This window comes from Lissotriton helveticus, chromosome 8 (assembly GCF_964261635.1).
Source record: "Lissotriton helveticus chromosome 8, aLisHel1.1, whole genome shotgun sequence".
NCBI lineage: Eukaryota > Metazoa > Chordata > Amphibia > Caudata > Salamandridae > Lissotriton > Lissotriton helveticus.
Window position 1 is genome coordinate 379,482,369 of NC_136069.1, and position 20,575 is coordinate 379,502,943.

The 20,575-nt window shown below is 48.2% G+C and overlaps 1 protein-coding gene across 2 annotated transcripts in view; it reads right to left on the reverse strand.

Moving 5' to 3' along the window:
* The window catches only part of SPART (spartin), a 343,637-nt gene that overhangs the window by 238,423 nt on the left and 84,639 nt on the right, over positions 1–20,575 (reverse strand). The gene's annotated exons all lie outside the window — the stretch shown is intronic.

Sequence of the window (20,575 nt, forward strand, 5' to 3'; positions counted from 1 at the left end):
TAGTCTGTTTGGTAACAGGTTGTCCTTTACAAGTTGGACCATATGCCACAAACAATTGATCTGACTTTCTGATAGGTGCAGTTCGTTGAATGTAGAATTTGAGACAACGTTTCACATCTAATGAATGCAATGACCGCTCAGCTGGAGTTTGCGGAGCAGGAAAGAAAGTTTTCAGTATTACAGGTTCGTTGAGATGAAAGTCACTGGGAACCTTTGGGATGAACTTAGGATTAGTTCGTAATGTCACAGCCTCGTTGGAGAATTGCAGGAAAGGAGGCTGTATGGTAAACGCCTGGATGTCACCGACACGTCTTGAGGACGTTAAGGCGAGTAAGAGAGCAACTTTCCACGTGAGAAATTTAATATTTGCAGAGTGAATAGGCTCAAATGGTGGTAGAAGTAGTTGAGACAAGACCAAATTCAAGCGCCAAGCAGGCGGAGGGCGACGGATAGGTGGAAACATCCTAAAAAGGCCCTTGTAAAATTGCTTAATGATCCTTGAAGAACAGAGATGTGGAACCATCATGGCGGAAACGGGAAATCGCCGCCAGAAACACTTTAAGAGTTGAGTGTGACAGTCCTGATTTTGCCAGGGATAAAAAGAAAGGTAAAATCTGTTCAGGTTTTGCAGTCATTGGGTCCAGATCCTTAGTGCGGCACCAGACACAGAAACGCTTCCACTTTAATTGGTACGTTTTTATGGTGGAGGGTGCGCGAGCCCGCGCTAACACCTCCCTGCAGTCCCTGTCAATATTTAAACGTGCAAATTCATTGTACTCAGGTTCCAGGCATGGAGTTGAAGATATGCCGGATCCGGGTGGCAGATTAGTCCCTGCTGTATCGTGAGGAGGTGCGGTAGATGACGAAGTGGTAACAGGTCGGACTGCGAGAAGAGGAGCAGGTCCGTGAACCATGGACGTCTCGGCCATTTGGGTGCGATCAGGATGATGCGACAAGGTTGGAACCTCATCCTGTGTAACAGGCGAGGGATCAGAGGAAGTGGAGGGAAAGCATAGATGAAGTCGTTCGACCAATCGATCGAAAATGCATTCCCGCTCGACTCTCTGTGGGGATGCCGACTTGCAAAGCGTTGGCATTTCCTGTTGACAGCAGTCGCGAAAAGATCCATCTGTTGTCGGCCCCACCGCCGGAAAATGAACTCGACCGTCGGCTGGTGGAGTTCCCACTCGTGATTGTCCGACGATGCTCGGCTGAGTGAATCTGCCAGAACATTGGCCACACCTGGCTGTGAGATGAATGTGACGTTGAATCGCCCAATCCCATATTTCTTGTGCCAGTTGAGAAAGTAGAAGAGACCTCGTGCCGCCCTGCTTGTTGAGGTAGTGCATGCTGGTGGTGTTGTCCGTCCTTACCAGCAAAGTGTGTCCCTGCACTAACCTCTGGAAAGATTTTAGGGCTAAGAAAATCGCCAAGAGTTCCAGACGATTGATGTGCCAAGTTCGTTGGATTGCTGTCCACTTCCCTTTCACAGACATGCCGCCGATATGCGCTCCCCAGCCTTCGAGAGACGTGTCTGTTGTAAGCGTCAGAGTTGGAGGTTCGTCCTGGAATGATCGGCCCGCAGGTATGTGCGGAGGGTGAGCCCACCACTCCAGCGCTTTCTGGATGCGAGGTGTTAAAAGGACCTTGTCCTCGAATGACCCCGACACCTGTTTCCACTGCCTGTCCAGTTCCTCCTGTAGAGCCCTCATGTGCAATCTGCAATTTGGGATAAGTTGGATGCACGAAGAAGCCATGCCAAGGAATGATTTGAACATTCGGACAGAAACGTACAGTTTAGATTGGAGGAAGCGCACCATCTTTGCCATGCGGTCCTGTCTTTCCTGGGACACGAACACCTTTCCCTGTCGAGAATCTAGCAAGGCTCCGAGAAAATCTCTCCTTTGCGATGGGTGAAAATGTGACTTCTGGCAATTGATTGAAAGCCCCAAGGCGTGGAAGAGGGAGACGCAGACTTCAGTGTGCTGCTCCGTCAGGTGAAAAGTTCTTGCCTTGATGAGGCAGTCGTCCAGGTATGGGTAAAATTGGATACCTTGGAGACGCAGGAAGGCAGCTACCGGGGCCAAGATCTTGGTAAAGACCCTCGGTGCTGATCGGAGGCCGAATGGTAGGACTTTGAATTGGAAGTGTAGCTGGCCGACTGTGAACCGTAGATACTTCCTGTGTCTGGGGTGAATTGGCACATGGAAATAAGCGTCCTGAAGGTCGATTGTTGAATAGAACTCGTTTGGAATGAGAAAATTCAGAATTTGGAGCAGAGTTAACATCTGAAAAGTTTTTGAAATGATAAATTTGTTTAGGGCTCGCAAATCTAAAATCGGTCGCCATTCCCCCGACTTCTTCTTGACTAAGAAAAAGCGGGAATAAAACCCCTTGCCGCGTTGACCTTGCGGCACGATTTCGATGGCTCCTTTTTTGATCAGGTGAATATCCTGACCAACATTCTCTATTGGTCAAGCCATAGCTGGACCTTTATTGTTACCAATTCCCCCAAGGACTTCTATAATTACAATGCCTGTTTTTATAGCTGCAAACATGATTTCTGTACTGACAGGAGTCTTTTCCAATAACCTCTCGTAAAGGGACCAGTTTCTGCCCTCATCCTAGCTTTTTCAGTCGATTTAACCTGTAGCCATCGCCACAATTAATCGCTGGAACATCCCCTGAATACTAAGACCGACACGTCTTTCTTTTGCGCATGCGCGTCGGCGAGCTACACTACCCCATTGCGATGATACACTACCATCAGACCGCGCATGCGCGGCCGGCCCCCACTGCTCTACCGCGCATGCGCGGTCACACGGGAATACAATCCCCGATGCGCGCAGAAGCGACAAAGAGCCTAAAAGCAATATACATTTATGGGCCGGTTCCGCCTTCAATTAGCGACTAATTGAATCCTTCCAGACTATAAAAAACCCTCTCTTTAACTCAAAATTCACTCGTCGGAGCCACGTGAAGAGGGAGGAAGTCAGGAAGCCCTGAGAGTAACCGTGAGTGTGTCTGAATGTGTGGATGTGGTGTGTAATACTTTCATCAAAAACGAGGGTTTACATCATGTTGATCCATTTCCTTGAATACCTCACAGGTTGCCTCATCTGGTAGAACGGACCCCCCAACACGCTGTGGCTCATGAGGCCATGTAACCTCTTTCCATAAGTAAGCAATACATCTGTATCAGGAACTATACCCTTAGTGGTCCCACCAGATACTATGCTTGAATGTGTGTCCCAGTTCATGTGTTATTCGTTTTTTCTTTTTTCTTTTTTCATTTTTCAGGGTTCCTGGACCTTCACTTTTGTTCCTTGTTACCCCCCTGTGCATTTACACAGCAAAAGATTAGAAAACATGTATTATCCTGTTTTTACTTGATTTTTCTGTTTACAGGTGTCTCGAATCGCCAATTGGGCGCAACGGACCTTACTTTAAACATAGATAGGTACATTTTCACCATATCCATTTTTTGTAGAGCACACTTTTAAATCTACACACATGTGAGTAAGGTGGGGATAAGTAGTGCACATCCTCGTCCTGAAGAAGGAGTTCTTCAAACTCCGAAACATGTCGACGCACTGACATGGTTGGGTTACCCTAATTAGTAGACCACAACCATCCCAGCACTCTTTTAATAATACCAGCCGGAGACTTAATAAAATTTTTCAGTACTCACGTGCCAGGTATTTTTATTTTTTCACCTTCACCTCACCACTCACATTGTTTACCCACACACACCAAACACATAGTTCACCTTAAAAGTGCTCCTGCGTAGTCGTGAAGTCGTAGCACGCCGCATCCCGTAGAGGTTTGCGAAGACCCCGATGATGAAGCATGACACCAAGGGGCCTGTTGGTGTGTGAGGGGTATTTTAACAACCCTGGTTGCTCCCCACCATTGTGGTAGCAACCACCTTCCACTTTGTGGATTCCTTTTGTTTATGATACTTGCTAGGGGAGACAGAATCCACTACTTCCTCTCCCTCTCCCTCTTATGTTAAGGATTATTTATGACAGCGTACAGCTGTGGGAGCCCCTCCCTTAACGAATAACACACCATTTTGACGACACACTTTACATCCAACATTATTTTTACCATCCACCACAACCATCATGGAGGATGAACACGGGCTAACTTTCACTGAGGATGAGATCGATAGACTTTTGGCGCAGGATAATCCTTTCGAGGGTCTAAGCACCGACAACCCTGCCCCCACAGTAGGAGATTGGGATGAACTAACGAATGTGCGGAAGGTACAGATAAGAGCTGCCCTACATGGTCTACTCATGAGGGAGTACTTAAGGAACAAACTAGCCCCTCAGGGCCTACTAGTGAAAAATGAACCTTTCATATTCCAAGACGATTTGGCCTTCAAAAAAGCATGGTCCTTAATCTCCTGGCACTGCACTAGAGACTGGCTGGTACTGATAGTTCAGACGGCGAGTAAAAAATCCCAAGAATTAAAGATTGAGATACAGAGACTGGAAGTCCAGCTGAAAGGTTATATCCAACCGGCTGATTTAAAGAAAGGTTTGGAAGAACTTAACAAACAAATGTCTGATTTCGAAGCCACTTTAAAACAGAGTAAATTTAACAAATTTAAAAAGGATAAAGACCGCTTTACAGCGGAATGGGCTTACCCCTACACCAAAGCAGATTATGTGGCAAGTGGCAACACCAGTGATGCTGATAGCGTCAATTCAGATGGGAGTTCTTCCAGTAACAACTCAGGGGGATTTAGGAACAAAAGACAACAAAGGGGCGGATATCGGCAACAGAGAAACCAGTATCCACGCCAAAGAGGATGGCGAGGTTTCCAAGGACCACCCATGTTCAACCCTTTTCAGGGCCCTTTCCAATTTCCACAATATCAGTATGGCCCACCACCAATGGGCCCAATGTACCCACAATGGGGGGAAGACCAACCAATCGTTCAACAACAAAATCCACAACCTTTTTTATCGTGGGGCCCAGGATCCAACAGGGGCCGGAACAAGCGAGGAAACAATGTCACCTGGCAACCAGTGACAGAATCAGACCCCAGAATGCACACCAGGAGCATGACAGCGGGTCAAGCCTCAACCAGCAAGAGAGGAACTTAGTCATAAACATATCCCCGTGGCCACTAACTGAAATACAAGAAAAAGTATTGAACAAAGGCTTAGGCTACGTACCCACGAACAAGCCTGACATTTTCCTTTTACATAAGGAGGTCCAGGATTTTATTAGGACCATCAAACTAAAGGCTTTCTTTCACAATCAAGCACCCAGAGTCGAAACATCCGACACGGGTTTAAAACCAAAATCTTCCTTTACCCCACAGGATAACCAACTTCCAGTTGAAGTCTTAGCTTTTGAAAAAGCTGTAATGACAGAGCTAGGCAAAGTGGACACGGACTCTAGGGTTTTTCAGAACATGAGCAGAGCAGAGAACGAAGCTGTGAGAGAATTATCACAAAACAAACTGATCATTATAAAACCCGCGGACAAGGGCGGGGCCGTTGTGATTCAGACAACAACGGCGTACGATCAAGAATGCAGGAGACTCCTCGAAGACAGAAGGAACTATCAGGTTCTGGAAGAGGACCCCACAGAGTCCATACGAATCAGAGTGGGCGCAATGACTGAAGAAGCTCTAAGCCATGATTGGCTTACGAAAAAAGAGGCCCTTTTTCTGACACAAAAAAACCCACGAATACCGTATTTTTATACGATACCCAAAGTTCATAAAAATCTTGAAAACCCCCCTGGTCGCCCCATCGTGTCTGGTATCTCATCAATATTAGAACCCCTCTCCAAGTTCGTAGATGCCTTCTTGAGACCATTGGTACAGGCCACTGATACGTATCTCAAGGATACCAAAGCCATACTCCAATTACTGAAAGACCATCCTTTTGACCCTTCCTCTCAAATCTTACTGAGCCTCGATGTGGAGAGCTTGTACACCAGCCTCCCACACGATGAAACCCTCAACATCATTGAGGAAGTTCTATACAGCAAACAATGGCTTTACCACACCCCAAGAGGCGTAGTAATGGAGTGCATCTCGATGGCCCTCACCAAAAACTTTTTTGAGTATGAAGGCACCCTCTATTTACAACGCCATGGGACCAGCATGGGGAGCACCTTTGCTCCTAGTTTGGCTGGTCTCTACGTACACCATCTAGAGACCACCAAAATCCTTCACCAAGACAACCCGTTCAGGAGTAAAATCCTATCCTGGAAACGTTATATTGATGACGTGTTGGTTGTGTGGGAAGGTAATAACCAATCGGTCATGGATTTCTTGGAATGGATCAATACCCAAAATGAGTTTTTGAAGTTCACTCATCAAATGTCCAATGAGTCTATGGTTTTCCTAGACCTGAATATTTATCATGACGCTGGCCTCCTAAAGACAGAGACGCACTTCAAACCAACGGCAAGGAACTGCCTCCTTAGGTTCGACAGCTTTCATCCGCGTCACCTAAGAGAGAACCTACCATATGGGCAGTTTCTTCGCCTACGGCGAAACTGCAGCGATGTGGGGAAGTACAAAATCCAGGCTCTGGACCTGAGTAAAAAACTGCAACAGAGAAAATACCCAGACAAGATCATTACCAAGGCAATGAAAAGAGCCAGGAACAATAACCGTGAAGCTCTGCTGGATGACAACCCACCAAAAGAGGAATCAGGCAGACCAGTCTGTATCACGACCTACAATCCTGTGTCGAACCAGGTATCCAAACTAATAAACAAACATTGGCGCATCCTGACCAGTGTGAGTCTAGATTTGGAAAAACCCATCTTTGCCCATAGAAGGGGAAGAAACCTGAAGGACATTCTGGTCCACACTAGACCGCAAACCAATGCAGTACAGCAAACAAGGCTGAAAGGACTACATGGGCACTACCCGTGTGGGAATTGTAATAACTGCCATTTGACCACGAAAAGTCTGACTCTGGAATTCAGGAATGGCGAAAAATGGGAGCAACGTGCTGTCACGAATTGCAACAGCCGCAATGTGGTGTATCTCATCACGTGCCCATGTGGCAAGGAGTATGTGGGAATGACCACACGTGCAGTGAAAACAAGAATTAACGAACACAAGAGCAATGTAAGGTGCAAAAAACAGACAACGAAAATGGCATCTCATTTTCTTGAAGCACAGCACTGTGTGAATGACATACATTGGACTGTTATTGAGCAGTTACCATCAGAAAGAGGCTTATTTGAGAAAGAACAGAGATGGGTGTTTCGTCTGGGCTCAGACGTAACGGGGTTGAACGACTCCATTCCATGGAGTCAATTACGCTAAGAAACCCACGAGACTTGCCAAGTACGCCTACTAACAGCCACCCGCTTCAGTAACCTATCAAACACGGTATCTACCTGCATGAGCCTAGTTACCCTAAACTCATTACTTAGGTGACCGTGCTGTATAAACTAGATCTACTAGGAATAACTGCACCTACAACTCAATGGGTGGTTATGATCATAACTCATGTAACTATGTATCATGTTTTGGCCTGTTTTCCCCATATATTTATTTATTTTCATATTTATTTATTATTTTTACCCAGGTGAATATCCTGACCAACATTCTCTATTGGTCAAGCCATAGCTGGACCTTTATTGTTACCAATTCCCCCAAGGACTTCTATAATTACAATGCCTGTTTTTATAGCTGCAAACATGATTTCTGTACTGACAGGAGTCTTTTCCAATAACCTCTCGTAAAGGGACCAGTTTCTGCCCTCATCCTAGCTTTTTCAGTCGATTTAACCTGTAGCCATCGCCACAATTAATCGCTGGAACATCCCCTGAATACTAAGACCGACACGTCTTTCTTTTGCGCATGCGCGTCGGCGAGCTACACTACCCCATTGCGATGATACACTACCATCAGACCGCGCATGCGCGGCCGGCCCCCACTGCTCTACCGCGCATGCGCGGTCACACGGGAATACAATCCCCGATGCGCGCAGAAGCGACAAAGAGCCTAAAAGCAATATACATTTATGGGCCGGTTCCGCCTTCAATTAGCGACTAATTGAATCCTTCCAGACTATAAAAAACCCTCTCTTTAACTCAAAATTCACTCGTCGGAGCCACGTGAAGAGGGAGGAAGTCAGGAAGCCCTGAGAGTAACCGTGAGTGTGTCTGAATGTGTGGATGTGGTGTGTAATACTTTCATCAAAAACGAGGGTTTACATCATGTTGATCCATTTCCTTGAATACCTCACAGGTTGCCTCATCTGGTAGAACGGACCCCCCAACACGCTGTGGCTCATGAGGCCATGTAACCTCTTTCCATAAGTAAGCAATACATCTGTATCAGGAACTATACCCTTAGTGGTCCCACCAGATACTATGCTTGAATGTGTGTCCCAGTTCATGTGTTATTCGTTTTTTCTTTTTTCTTTTTTCATTTTTCAGGGTTCCTGGACCTTCACTTTTGTTCCTTGTTACCCCCCTGTGCATTTACACAGCAAAAGATTAGAAAACATGTATTATCCTGTTTTTACTTGTTTTTCTGTTTACAGGTGTCTCGAATCGCCAATTGGGCGCAACGGACCTTACTTTAAACATAGATAGGTAAATTTTCACCATATCCATTTTTTGTAGAGCACACTTTTAAATCTACACACATGTGAGTAAGGTGGGGATAAGTAGTGCACATCCTCGTCCTGAAGAAGGAGTTCTTCAAACTCCGAAACATGTCGACGCACTGACATGGTTGGGTTACCCTAATTAGTAGACCACAACCATCCCAGCACTCTTTTAATAATACCAGCCGGAGACTTAATAAAATTTTTCAGTACTCACGTGCCAGGTATTTTTATTTTTTCACCTTCACCTCACCACTCACATTGTTTACCCACACACACCAAACACATAGTTCACCTTAAAAGTGCTCCTGCGTAGTCGTGAAGTCGTAGCACGCCGCATCCCGTAGAGGTTTGCGAAGACCCCGATGATGAAGCATGACACCAAGGGGCCTGTTGGTGTGTGAGGGGTATTTTAACAACCCTGGTTGCTCCCCACCATTGTGGTAGCAACCACCTTCCACTTTGTGGATTCCTTTTGTTTATGATACTTGCTAGGGGAGACAGAATCCACTACTTCCTCTCCCTCTCCCTCTTATGTTAAGGATTCCTTTTTTGATCAACAATTTCACCTGGGCCAGAAGTTCTTTGAAATGAGGAGGTGGGGGCCCCGAAGGTGGATGAGAGGGTGGAAATTTTGTGAATTCCAGGGTATGTCCTTTGGCTATAACGTCCAGGACCCATTGGTCGGAGGTGATTTCGGACCATTTGTAAAAGTACTTCGAGATGCGACCTCCAAGATTTACGGTCGGCAAAAGGAAGGGTCTGAGGCAGTCACTGTTTTTTGTTGCTTGAGCCACCTCTATAAGTGGATTTCCTCTGGTATGGTCTGGAGGTGGATTGACGATTTTTGGGGTTGATAGGAACCCCTCTGTCTGTTATCGTTGTAGGTGTTGTAAGAACGATATTGACTTGATCCACGAAAAGTAGAGGAACCTCCGCCTCTACCTCGTGCACCCCGAAAGGGTCGTTTCTTGTACTGTAAGGTAGCCAAGGACTTCGCAGTGTCGGTGTCCTTTTTGATCGCCTCAAGGGCATCATCAACATGTTTGTCAAATAATAATTCTCCGTCATACGGCAAGTCTAGGACTCTTGCTTGTACCTCTGGACGGAAGGTGGTAGATCTCAGCCAGCCTTGACGCCTCAAGACTGCAGCCCCAGCCAATTGTCGAAACCCCGTTGAGGAAATATCGAGTGCACAATCAATGATTTCGGATGAAATCAACTCCCCCTCTTGGATAATTGCCTGTGCTTCTGAACGGATTGCATCAGGTAGCTGAGGGATCAATGCAGCAACCTCGGACCACATCTGCCGGTCATAACGGCCCAGAATAGCCAGAGTGTTTGCCGCCCTCACCGTAGTAGCCGCCATAGTTGTGAATTTCTTTCCTATCGAATCCAACTTGCGGCCTTCCTGATCAGGAGGAGACGTGAGTGGCGTAGCAGGATTGCGCGATCTTTTTTGCGCAGCCTGTGTAATTACCCAATCTGCCTTTGGCTGAGACACCAAGCAGGCCGGGGAGGATGCCGGAGCCTTGTATTTCCTGTCCAATCTAGGCAAAACTGCAGGTACAGAATTTGGACGTTCCATCAATTTAAGGCCCTCCTTCCAAATATAATCCACGATAGGTATCGTGTGGGATTGCCTTTAAGATAGGTCTTTAAAGTCATACAAAAAACATTCACTTTCATGCTGTTGTTGTTCGACCTGGAGATGAAAACATTTGGTAGCACGGATCATCAAATTGTGGAAATGTGCAATGTCCACTGGGGGCGAATGTAGAGGTGAGGTGGGCGGAGTGGAAGGTGTTTGAGCCCTGTAATTGTCCCACTCAGTCATATCGACGCCATTGTCGTCATCATCAGTATTGTGAGGATCCGGATCCTCGTCGCCAGTGTCAGGACGAGCACCACCCGGTGACGCGGGTGAAGCTGGTGCAGGTGCCTGAGGAAGTTGAGGTTGAGGCTGCGGAGGAGGCAGTGGTGCTGGGGAAGCAGATGTAGAAGAAGGAAACCTGCGGTTATAATCATCCAGCATGTGTTGAAGGTTCATAACCAAAGATAGAGGTATCTGTGTAGTGGGTTCTGAAGGCATCGGTTCTGACGCATCAACCGGAAACAATTCAGTCCCATCTTCGACATTGTCCACCACATCACCCTCATCACTATATTCCTGGCACTTAATGTGTAAATCCGAAGGGCTGGTAGCCTGTTTAAAAAATTCTTCCACCTCTGAATCGTTTCCGAATTCCTCCTCACCAGACTGGAACAATTGGTCTGGAAGATGAGTGCCGCCCCGCACAGGACTCAGTTGGATGAGTGGTACTGTCCGCAAAGAAGAAGCAGTAACCACTGTATAGGCGGCAGCTGTTTTCGGTAAAGGTCGACGCGACGTCAACGAGCCCGTTGGCGTAAATGTGGCAGTGTCAGGCAGAACCTGAGGCGCAAATGGGGGTGGGGTCGCACACTACTCACACACCAGCGGTGTCGCCCCTAAGGACTCTGGTCAATGTAGTAAAGTGTTCGCGATGCATCATCTTTCGATCTTCTGCTATCTTCGCCATCCCTGGACACGTGTTTCGGGGTATTACCCCTCATCAGCAGGGATAGGCCGTGTACTGGGGTTGCCGATGGCTGCCAATATCTGCCAGGTATAGTACCACTCGGGCACGTAGGTGCGGGATCCCAGGCTCGTCAGCCCACTGCTCAAGGGAGCTTTAAAGTTACAAATGGGGGTGGGGTCGCACACTACTCACACACCAGCGGTGTCGCCCCTAAGGACTCTGGTCAATGTAGTAAAGTGTTCGCGATGCATCATCTTTCGATCTTCTGCTATCTTCGCTGTCTTCGCCATCCCTGGACACGTGTTTCGGGGTATTACCCCTCATCAGCAGGGATAGGCCGTGTACTGGGGTTGCCGATGGCTGCCAATATCTGCCAGGTATAGTACCACTCAGGCACGTAGGTGCGGGATCCCAGGCTCGTCAGCCCACTGCTCAAGGGAGCTTTAAAGTTACAAATGGGGGTGGGGTCGCACACTACTCACACACCAGCGGGGTCGCCCCTAAGGACTCTGGTCAATGTAGTAAAGTGTTCGCGATGCATCATCTTTCGATCTTCTGCTATCTTCGCTGTCTTCGCCATCCCTGGACACGTGTTTCTGGGTATTACCCCTCATCAGCAGGGATAGGCCGTGTACTGGGGTTGCCGATGGTGTATTAGCAGTGTGCGACCCCATTTTGTGAATCTTATGCTCCTTGGAGCCGTGAGCTGACGAGCTCGGGATCCCGCACCTGCGTGCCTTTGTGTGGTACTATACCTGGTAATATTTGGCAGCACGCAGCAACCCCAGAAGATAGCCTAATCCCTGCTGATGAGGGGTAAATACCACGAAACACGTGTCCAGGGATGGCGAAGATTCGAAGATACGCGAGAATTCGAAAGAAGATGCATCGCAGAAAACTGTACTACAATTACCATGGTCCTTAGGGGCGATCCCGCTGGTGTATTAGCAGTGTGCGACCCCATTTTGTGAATCTTATGCTCCTTGGAGCCGTGAGCTGACGAGCTCGGGATCCCGCACCTGCGTGCCTTTGTGTGGTACTATACCTGGTAATATTTGGCAGCACGCAGCAACCCCAGAAGATAGCCTAATCCCTGCTGATGAGGGGTAAATACCCCGAAACACGTGTCCAGGGATGGCGAAGATTCGAAGATACGCGAGAATTCAAAAGAAGATGCATCGCAGAAAACTGTACTACAATTACCATGGTCCTTAGGGGCGATCCCGCTGGTGTATTAGCAGTGTGCGACCCCATTTTGTGAATCTTATGCTCCTTGGAGCCGTGAGCTGACGAGCTCGGGATCCCGCACCTGCGTGCCTTTGTGTGGTACTATACCTGGTAATATTTGGCAGCACGCAGCAACCCCAGAAAATAGCCTAATCCCTGCTGATGAGGGGTAAATACCCCGAAACACGTGTCCAGGGATGGCGAAGATTCGAAGATACGCGAGAATTCGAAAGAAGATGCATCGCAGAAAACTGTACTACAATTACCATGGTCCTTAGGGGCGATCCCGCTGGTGTATTAGCAGTGTGCGACCCCATTTTGTGAATCTTATGCTCCTTGGAGCCGTGAGCTGACTAGCTCGGGATCCCGCACCTGCGTGCCTTTGTGTGGTACTATACCTGGTAATATTTGGCAGCACGCAGCAACCCCAGAAGATAGCCTAATCCCTGCTGATGAGGGGTAAATACCCCGAAACACGTGTCCAGGGATGGCGAAGATTCGAAGATACGCGAGAATTCGAAAGAAGATGCATCGCAGAAAACTGTACTACAATTACCATGGTCCTTAGGGGCGATCCCGCTGGTGTATTAGCAGTGTGCGACCCCATTTTGAGAACCTGAGGCGGCTGCGTCGTCAACACAGAGCCAATCGGCGTAGAAATGGATGGTTTTTTCTTCGTCGACGAGGATTTCTTGTCCGTCGACGAAGCCGTCGACGGAGCCGTCGACGAGAGTGGAGCTTTGGCCGTTGACGAGATTGAAGCCTTGGTCGTCGACGACGACGTAGACGTCGACGGGATGACAGCCGTCGTCGAGGCCGTCGACGATGGAATGCTGGTCGTCGAAAGCGCCGTCGACGAGGCAACCGTCGACGGGCCCGTCGACGAGGTGCTGGCAGAAGGCTTGATCTTCGTCGACGGTGTACGCGTCGACGAAGGAAGCGTCGATGACTTCGTCGTCGACGGTCTCTCTTTGACGGTCGTCGACGAGATCTTCACAACCGAAGAGATGGGTCTCATCTTCGTGGTCGTCGTCGACGAGGTGGTCGTCGTCGACGTAGCGCTGGTCGACATTGTGCATGTCGTCGTCGACGTAGAGATGGCAGACACAGATTTCGTCGACGCTGAAGACGTCGACGGACGCGTCGACGAGCCCGTCGACGAGCCAAAACCAGATTTTATACTGGAAGGCAAGGTTTTGGGCGCAGACGTCAGAGAACCAGGTCCCGTAGACGTGCCCTGAAGCAAATCCTGTGGGGAGACAATCGTAGAGGACTCCAACAGTCTACTCTTCTTAAGAAAAGGAGAAGGAACCTCAGTCTCCGACCCACGCTTCTGAGACGATCTTGAAAAACCAGAAGATAAACTGCCTACCTCAGAAAGTGCAGTGTCCGAAGTCTTCAACCTCTGTAGCCACAGAAGGAGACAGGCCTCTCTGTCCCTCAGAGTCTTGGGAGGGAAAGTACGACAGTACTTACAGTTTTTGACCTCATGGTCTGGGTAGAGACAGTAAATGCATTTACTGTGTGGATCCTCGTGGAAAAGGCGTAATTTACCACAAGAAGGGCAGGCTTTAAACAAAGGTTTCTTGTTTGTAGACATTTTCTGAAGAAAAAGAACAGTAAAGTTGAAGAAAACTGAGCAGAGCTCAGGGAGACTCCCTTCACACGACGTGCGGTAGAAAATCTGAGGACTTGGGCTTCTGAGGAGAAGGTTCTAGAGGAGGCTACAGCCTGATTGGCTGGAATGTGATCCAACACATAATGACACTGATATGCTACTAAAGTGAGTTCTCCCTTGGGCTTTTCAATGGGCCTATTATGTTCTATGGTACTTTTAGAATTTACAATTTATTGCACTATATGTATGTATATTTTTATTTGTTATAATTTTCATGTATACATGCATATATGACTGCTATTGTATGTACCGTGGGACTCCCACTTCGACGACGGGGGATATTCAAGCATGTGAATCTATGAAAGACACCCCTAATACTGGAGAAGTTGTTGACCTTCCGTAGTTGGGGTGCTATGGCTGCGTCTGCTTTGTTGAATACGTGGTGTGGGCACGGGTCACTCGGAGATCCAGAGTGGATGGAGTTCATGACCTTCCGTGTCTCATTGTCGTTGAATCAGGAGGTCAGGCGGTTGGCGCTGGTGGTGTTCACAGGGGAGGTGGGGTCTGGCGTAGTCGGGACGGTCGAGGTGTTGAAGCGATTGTGGATGTCAGCAATCTTGCGGTGGAAAGAAGATGGCCAGTGAGTCGCACAGTTCTTGTGAGGGCGGGATGTCGTTGGCGAATTCCTTTACGATGCTGAAGAGCTCTTTGCTGTAGTGTGCATTGTTATCCAAGCAGTCTTTGAAGGAGGATCTCTTGGCTAATCTGATGAGGTGGTGATGTCTGCGGGTAGCGTCCTTGTGGGCTGCGTGGTTGTCTGGTGTGCGTTCGTGGAGCCATGTCTTCTCCAGTTTTCGGCATGCGCGTTTGGAGGCCTGGAGCTCGTTGGTGAACCATGTGGCTCTCTTGCTGGTGTGGCTGTTAAGAGGGTTTCTTGAGCGGGGCGTGGGTGTTGGCCCAGTTGTCGATCCACTGTCTGAGTCTGAGGGCTGTGGCGTCAGAGTTGGTGGGGTTGGTGGGTGGGTTCTTGGCAAGGGAGGTGAGCAGCTGGTCTTCGGTGACTTTGCTCCAGCAGCGGGGAGGCAGCTGTTGGGTGCAATGGTGTGTGGTTGGTTTCTTTTTTTTTGTGTAAATCTTTTTATTGAAGGTAAATAACATACAAGGCAAAAAAGTACAGTACAATAGGATATAGTCCGAACGAGGAAGGAAGAGCAAGAAAGCATACAGTAAAGTTTATAAATTATATCAGGGAACGGACGCAGGGGAGAAACTAGCTCCAGAGCAATTATTTATTCTACATTACGGGAATGGTGGGTCAGAGGGAAAGCTGAACTTCAGAGACATCCAGAAGAGGAGGAGTGCAAATATCTCCACGGTAAGTGTTCCAATGACCCCAGACCTTACTCCACTTCCTGGGCCGCCCTCGTGCCACATAACCCGTCTTCTCCCTAAACATGCACCAATCCATGTTTTCCATCCAAGCCTCGACCGTGGATGGCCTCCTGGAACCCCACAACTGTGCTATGTCTCTCTTAGCCAACATATTTCCCAGGGTTGCCCACTGTGTCTGTACGACATTATAATCAGTTGGTTCCCAGACATTCAGGAGACAACGTCTAGCCTCAGGTTGTAGAGCAACACCGGTAGCCTCTCCCATCTTATTGTGCACCCCAATCCAGAAGGCAGCAACCATGGGACACTCCCAAATTATATGCAAAAAAGTCCCGAGTAGCCCACAACCACGCTTACAAAGACCATCTTCTGAGTATCCCATTCTAATCAAGCGGGGACCAGTCACATAGACTCTGTGTAGAATTTTAAGTTGCACCAACAGGAGACGGGCCGGAATCGCGACCTCTTTGGGAGAAGAGATCACGGACTGCCAGTCCTCGTAGTCTAATTAAAGACCGTCTCGGGTCCATAGATCTCCGAGGAGCACTAACAGGTCAGCCCTACCGTTGATTATTTTTTTATATATCAAGGAGATAGTGCTAACTGGCACATGACCGTCTAGTATTCTATCTTCGAGCGGAGAGGATTCCGGAATATCTGCACTGTCAGGAAAAACCGACCACAAAGCATGACGGACCTGGGCATATCGAAAATATTCCATCTTACTAAGTTGGAACTCGACTTGCAATTCCTCAAAAGTTTTAAACTTGCCTTTAACCCAGAGGTCACTCTCACCTTACTGATCTCAATCATATCCCATTTCTCAAATCCTTTCGTTTTCCACAAGCTACCCAGCTTCTCGGAGGCAAAAAGCTGGGTCGCCCGGGTCAGTTGATCTTTCCAACCCATTGCACTGTTAGCGCAGTTCCATATCCGTACTGCAATCTTTGTGGGCCCCGAGAGTCTCCCGCCATCTAGTCTAGAATAAAGCGCTCTATAATAATCGCCCCCGGCAACAACCACCTATCCATTTCAAAAGCAGGATTCAACTCGGGGCCATACATACCATGATTAATGGCCCCCAATTGAGACGCCCAGTAATACCGCTTGATATCGGGGAGAGCAATACCGCCATTGTACCATGGTAACGTCAGCTTGGCAAGGGCGATACGCGAACGCCCGTCCCAAATCAACTTCCTCTGGAGACTCAATTGCCAGAAAATAGCTTGCGGGGACTACATCAAAGGTGTTATGAAGAGCATATAGGAAGCGTGGCAATGACATCATCTTAAAAAGCGCCGCACGGCCGAGCGGTGAAAGCAGTAGCTTGCGCCAGCGCACCACATCCAGCTTCAACCGGTTCAGCGGCGGGAGTAAATTCTGTTCATATCGGACAGTCTGGTTCAACGACACGTACACCCCAAGATATTTAGAACCCGCGTGTGCAACCTGGATGGGACAATCGCGTGGCAAAAGAGGGACTTCACTTGAAAGGACATATAAATAAGATTTAGTCCAGTTGATAACTAAGCCGGAATTTCTACCAAAAGATGTAAGGACATCAAACAAAACTATTAACGACTTCCGGGGCGATGTCAGGTATAACAGTATATCGTCCGCATAGAACGAAATACGGTCCTCAAAGTCCGGGGCCCACTGAATACCCATCATCGAAGGTTCCCATCTAATCCATGCGGCTAGGGGCTCAAGAGCAAGGGCAAATAAGAGGAGACAATGGACAACCCTGTCTTGTACCTCTTCCCAGAACGAAAGGCTTAGAGACCTGACCATTTACCACAACCTGAGCCAATGGATCTTAATAAAGGAGCTTGACCCAGCTAATAAAGCCAGGACCAAATCCGAACTTTGCCAGTACGCTCACAAATATGGCCACTCAACAGTATCAAAGGCCACTGTGGCGTCTAAGGAGGCCAAGATGGCCGGCTCCCGGTGGTTGGTTTCTTGAATGTGAAGTGAATGCAGTGGTGGTCGGTCTGGTGGAGTTCGGTGGTGTGATTGAAGGGGACGTGGGAGCCTGTGGAGAAGATGGGGTCAAGCATGTGGCCGGCAGTGTGGGTGGGTGTGGTGATGAGTTGTCTGAGGCCGACGTTGACGAGGTTGTCGATCAGGGTGGCGGAGTTGGCGTCGTCGTTGTTCTCGAGGTGGAAGTTCAGGTCCCCGAGAAGGATATAGTCCGTGGAGGCGAGTGCGTGGGTGCTGGCGAGGTCGGCGATGGAGTCGCTGAACTAAGCCCGGGGTCCAGGTGGTCTGTAGAGGAGTGTTCCTCTGAGGGTGGTGTTGGGGTCGGTGTGTATTCCGAAGTGCAGGTGTTCGGCGATGTTGAGGGGGTCCGTCTGCGTGGGTGGCGACTTTGAGGGTGACTTGTGGATGATGGCTATTCCTCCTCCGATTCTGTTGGCGCGATCCCTGCGGGTGATCTTATAGCCGTTCGGGATGGCTATGGCGATGTCGGGCGCCGAGGAGTCGTTCCACCAGGTCTCGGTCAGGAAGGCCACATCTGGGGCGGTGGTGTCGAGCAGATCCCAGAGGTCGACGGCGTGTTTGCGTGCGGAGTCGGTGTTGAGGATTATGCAGCGGAGGTAGTTGGGTCAAGTCCTTGGAGGTTTGGTGTTTCTGTCGCAGGTGAAGCTGCAGGTGCAGCAGGAGAAAGGTCCGTGGGTCCGTTTCGGGGCGGCCTGGAAGCAGGTGTGGTTTCGGCCGGCGTTCAGTGCGTGGAGGCTGCTGGCGTCGTAGTGTGGTCTGGTGGCGTGGCGTTCGTAGGGTCCAGGGGTTCTGGCGCTCGGCGTGGTCCAGGCGCGGACGGGCGCAGACAGGCTTGCCTTAGGCGCACCCGCTGCGCGGCTGCTTCTCGGCCTGCATTTGAGGATGCCTGGAAGGGAGGAGCAGCTGGGGAGCGGGGAGGCCAATAGGAGTGCTGGGGGGCGGGGCAGCAGGGTGGCAGCAGCGGGAAGGCCGGGTAGAGAGCGGTGGGAGCCGGTGGTGGGGGGGGAGACTGTAGTCCAGCAGATCGCAGCAGCGGTAGAAGCAGCAGGTGACGAGTGGCGGCGACCAGGGTCAACGGTCGCTCCTTACTTAAATTATTTCAACACCTCCTCGGGGAAAGTAAGCTCTCTATAAATGCAAATGGTTTTGTTGTAAATCTGGAAAAGACCAATGCATCAGATATTCTTACAGTGCATGCATATCTCCTAAACAGGGACTGGACAAAGTGAAAAGCTGCCTCTCTTAAGTATGTGTGAAGTGCTAACAAGGTGTGAGACTTTGTTTCCCTCCGCTTCATTTGCATCAGGTGTGAGGCTTCTGGGTGGTCCCAGTCAAGAGACTAGAGCAAAAGGAGGCCTGATGACCCCTGAATTTCGGCCTTTGTTATGGCCCAGCATGAGTCTTAAATAAGAAAGCCCCATCCTGATCCCGCCTACACATCGTTGCTTGTTGCAGAAGGAAAGCAGACAACGAGCAGGCGCTGCTGAAAGTATCCCGGTGTTTGGAAATTACACCGGGACGAGTTCAGCACATAATTCTGTAGGGTCCAAATTCTTGGCAGGGTGGACGGCATTCACCCTGCGAAAAAAATGGGTGGACGCAGTCCATCAGTGTGTACCCCCGACTAGGGCCCTGGGTGCATGCTTTTTAGTGTGCTAGCTGTGTCTATGTGTTTGTCGGGTGGTTGTGTGGTCGTCCATGTTCGTGATTTTCAGTGTACCTGTACAAGCGTGTGGATTTCTGTGTATGTTAGTGCGTTCCAGTTAGTATGAGAGCACTGGATACATTTGTATATATATGCGGATGTTTGGATGCATATGTTTAGGTGCTGCAATTTTTCTTCCATCCTGTTTTACTAATTATTAAGCAGCTGCCCATGTATATTTATTAATTATTGCAGTAGTGTGAGTGTTTGTGTGTGCGCTAATGTGTACACTTTGTATAACAAACAGCAGACAACAGGAAATCAGCAATATTACAGCTTTGGATGTGTGAATACAATCTCCTGGTGATTTTGAAGTGCCATTTTCTATCTAAGGTAACTCTTTTAGTTGTGTTCGGGGGGGGTATGTTTTTCAACAAAAATATTGAACTAAATTACATTGTATGTTTATCGCCCGGTTTATATGCGAGCTTTGTTCCAGTGAATTTAACCTGCAGCACTTCTATGTGACCTGCCAAATGCTACTTTTCATTTTAAGGACAACTGGGAATTCCATACTTGTCTAAAACTCTACATTACACCCCTTCTTCAAAGGACCTGCGCTTTGATTCGGAGGGGCATTAAATACGCTGAAACCAGGGGAAGATTTAGCTGCAGTTATAGTGAAATGCATACAGCCCAAAAATGTTTACTGGCGGAGAATTTGGAGGGAAATAAAAAGAGTGAAGGCCTTATTTAATAACATTGGGGCAAATGTCATTCACTCGTCTCAATCAAAGTTGTACCAAGAGAGCGATTTCCGGAAAAACAGCCAACCATAAAACAACGAAAAGTTCAGCGAGAGGATTTCGGTTTCAACTTATTAACTCCAGGATGGGTCAGGTGCTAGTGAATCTCCAGAGCTCAAATAAGAGCACTTACTGGAGTTCTGTGCTTCCTGCTGCATAGGAGTGAGTGCCCTGTCTGAAAATCCAGTCAACCAGTTGTAAGAGTGTTTTCTGAGAGCCCACTGAAAGCCACAGGAATACACTTGCGTCTTTGGCCTCGTGTATATTCGCTGGAAGTGTTTCCCTTGTTATTTTTTGTACAAGCTGTACAATTGTTTGCCTTCCTTCTTTTATACGCTCATGTATTCTCATATTTCCAAAACCCCTTAGGTTGCAACAGGGTACTTTAGATTATATTTATAACTGGTCAAGTCAAATATTCACCAGGGATGACTTTCGGTCCTTGCATTAGTGTAACAACTTGTGTTGCACTGATTTCACACTCGAATTAGATTAAACAAGTGCGCATTTTGTGTCCACAGCTACTTAATGTACACTTTGCACTGGCACAACAAAAACACAATTTGGAATCGGTCATGCGCCTTATGTCTTAGAGCAAGGAGTTCCTTTAAATTATATTGCACAACTGCTCACCAAACTAAAACAAAACTTATATATATATATATATATATATATATATATATATATATATATTTAATAATCTAGATTAATAATCT